This window comes from Tarenaya hassleriana, unplaced genomic scaffold, assembly GCF_000463585.1.
Source record: "Tarenaya hassleriana unplaced genomic scaffold, ASM46358v1 Cleome43, whole genome shotgun sequence".
NCBI lineage: Eukaryota > Viridiplantae > Streptophyta > Magnoliopsida > Brassicales > Cleomaceae > Tarenaya > Tarenaya hassleriana.
In genome coordinates this window covers 864177-867665 of record NW_010967059.1, presented here as the reverse complement: position 1 = coordinate 867665, position 3489 = coordinate 864177, and the positions used below count along the sequence as shown (strand labels likewise).

Below are 3489 nucleotides of genomic sequence, written 5' to 3'. Positions count from 1 at the left end.
GGAAGAGAGATATACAAAGGATCATGATGTAATTAGTTGTTGTTTTTTGTGTATTTGTTATTCTCACTTGATTATTTAATATTACATTGTTTTTTATGTACTGATGTGATATGATGTTTTGTTTGATTGCGATGGCGACACATCTTATTTTGAGGATAGAAAAGAGTCTGAGTTTAGAAAAAAGTATTTGTTTGATATGAAGATGCACTCGAAATGGAATAAGAATTTGAATGTCTTATAGTTTTGGAGGAGAGAAACCGTAAAATATGATAATGAATTAATGATTATGTGATCTGATATTTTGAGCATTTTCATCACTACAGTTGTTTAAGAGTCATGTTTTAGTGATGGTTCACGTGTGCTAAGCAAATATAGAAATCGTCTATTGCTATCAAATGTTCAAGCGTTACTCTGTGCACGCCCGTGGTTATTTGGTTATATGGAATATGGTAATGTATAGTTTGTTATATGTTTGTTATTTGATTATATGTTTAATATATACTAGATGAACTTTATTTTTTTTTATATACAGAATCAAATGGTTATGATGGATTTCTAACTATTTTTTCATCTACTACAGATGCGATGTCTTTATCAACAGTTGATGAAGAATAATTGGATAATAGTTGTTATGTTATATGTTATGGTTGTGTAGTATTTATGTATTTTCGTTATTTTGGATTTATATTTTTATTACAAGTTTAAATTTTTTATAAATGTTCAGGCCCGAAGTTTGGTCTAAATCTGTAAAAAAGTCCATAGGGTCCGGTTTGGTCTTTAGATGTTCAGTTCGTTCATGATTCGAGTTGGGTTGACCGAACCCATAAATGTTCGGGCTTTGCTCAAACTCGGACCGGGTCAGTTCGGCCCGTACATTTTGACACCTATACTTTCAATTAATTAACAAAAGTTTTAATTGAATAAAGCTTCTTTTTCCTTATATGAAAAGAAACTACATGTTTAACTAATATTTCATTCAATATAAGTAACTTGTTTAATTTAATCAAATAACTTAAAATTATGCCTATATAAAATTCATCATTTTGATTACTTTGTCTAATCAAGAATTCAATCATCTATCCATTCGAAAGAAAAAAAACAAAAATAATTCCAAACATTTTTGAGTGAGAGTAAAAGATTTTTTTTCCAAGTTTTTTTTATTGTATCTCGAAAGTATTTTGTGTTAACTCGAATTAATTTTGTGCGGAGATAAATATACTTTTTGAAAAGAGTTTAACACGACTGCATACAATTTTGTGTTCATTCGTTGAATTAATGGATTTTTTATTTTTTCGAAGTTATTTCTCTTTATCATCGATTTTTTCTATTTTCCAGCTATAGCCTATAGGCCTTCGCCCTTTTTTCATAATGGACTAGATGGATGCTGCCCTCGCAAAAATCGGTGGATTCATTCGAAGAAAATAGTGGCAAGGAGGCTGGGATAGATGAAGACGAGGAGGATGACCACTGATTTCAAAGCATCGTAAGGACAGCTTCTACCGCAAGGCTGAAGGGTTGGTCAGAGATTTCAGAGACACAACGGAGGTGGCATCCTTTTTATCTGTCTTAACAAATAGAACCACTGTTAAATCTGTTACGCGAGGAAAATGTCGTTTGATCTTCATGATGATGCTTTCTGCAATCCCAGGTGGTTTAAATAGCAGCCCATCTTAAAAAACCCAAAATATCGGGCCAAGCACAGACGACACATTCTAGTAATATATTATAAATGTTAAATATTTAATATATGTTCGCGTGGCCTAATGGATAAGGCGCTCGCCTCCGGAGCGGGAGATTGTGGGTTCGAGTCCCATCGTGAACGTTTAACTTCCACTCTTTAAGCGATACTTAAATATTTTTAAGCGAGGAAAATAATCGACGGATCAGATCACACTCAACTACTCCGGATTAGGGACACGACTCCGGTTCAAGAATTTTTTAGGATAACCGGATTTGAATCTATAGATTAAATACAAATAATTTATAAAATTATTAAAAATATTTTCATCCAAAATAATTAGATTATAAAAATATAGTTTTTATATATAAACAACAACGATAAATATTTTGTAATTTAATGATATGATTGTTATTTTTCTATTATTCCAATAGATCATGTGAAGTTTTAGATCGAGACGATATGTTGAAATAGGGCTGGGCGTTTCGGTTCGGTTCGGTTCTTCGGAACCGAACCGTTAAAACAGTATTTTTTCCGATCCGAAATCGTGTTATTTTCCGAACGGTACCATTTTTAGAGAACCGAATTTTTTTGGAACCGAACCGAACTGAACCGAACTTTAAAAATCCCAAAAAACCGAATATTTTTAAAAAAAATCTATCATTTTTTTAATAAAACCCGGAACCAAACCGAACCGATACCGAAACCGAACCGAACCGAATATAATAAAAAACCCGATTGGTACCTATTTTTGTAAACCTGAAAGAACCGAACCGATTCAGTCCGTCCCGAATCCGAATCGTTTTCCGAAACGCACACCCTAGAGTTGAAATTCGGATATTGTCTTCTACGTACAACCTTTTGTTGGGGTTCCCTTCGGGTTCCTAGCATGCGATCTCATCGATCTAGGGTTTGGTTTCTAGGTTTCATGCAGCGGAAGGAAAGATCTAAACCTAGCCAAACGTCACACAAAAACCAATTGTGCAATAACCCGAACAATCGTGTATATCGTCGTGGGATTCGAATACTTACCTCGTTCTTTCAAGATCTGGAAGTATCAATCGATCCAGGGCCTGTTTTAATCACCGAGAGTTGAAAGCACAACTCCTCTACACGTATCCACACCGGCGGGATGAATTCCAACGCTTTGGAACGTATCTGCTAGGATTCGTGAAGAGAAAAAAAACCGATGTCCTTGACTTGGAATCGATATTCCAATCTCTATAACTCGAAATCAAGCTTCTCTAAGCTCTCATGAGTGTTTTGGACGTCTGAGGTTCTGTTTCTAGGGTTTGTGGCGGCTCACTAATTAATTATGATTGCCCAAAACCCTTAAAACGCGAAAACCGAAAACTGCCCGTAAGTCGGACCGTCCGTTCCAGACCTGGATCGTATTTCTACGTGGAACGGACGGTCTGCACCTCTGGACCGGACGGTCCAGGTCTGGACCGGACGGTCTGGTGCTTGCGGAACGGTCCGTCCGTTCTCCACTGGAACGGACGTTCCGGAACGGCTGGACCGTCCGGTCCAGGTCTGGACCGGACGGTCTGGCCATCTGGAACTCTTCCAGATCGCTCCGTCGCTCTTTTCTCGCGTTGTTCTCTTCACGTGTGATCCATCCCTAATGGTGTGTGACCCTGTAGGCCCATTCGAAGTGGCAGTGGCTTCGGAAACATTTCCCGAACCACAAGTCATGGTTAGCCTCTAACAAGACGCCATGACTACCCACCTAGAATAAAGTTAGAGGTGATCTAACAAAGCCAGCAATAGTTCAAGTTCTGATCCTTTGTCTCACGATGTCGTATGTTGAA

General features: G+C 37.2%; 1 non-coding gene across 1 annotated transcript; it reads left to right on the top strand.

The window, feature by feature from the left end:
• Positions 1 to 1749: 1749 nt before the first annotated feature.
• Positions 1750 to 1822, top strand: TRNAR-CCG. The gene has a single exon. It is a non-coding gene; the product is annotated as a tRNA-Arg (tRNA).
• The last annotated feature ends 1667 nt before the right edge of the window (positions 1823 to 3489 follow it).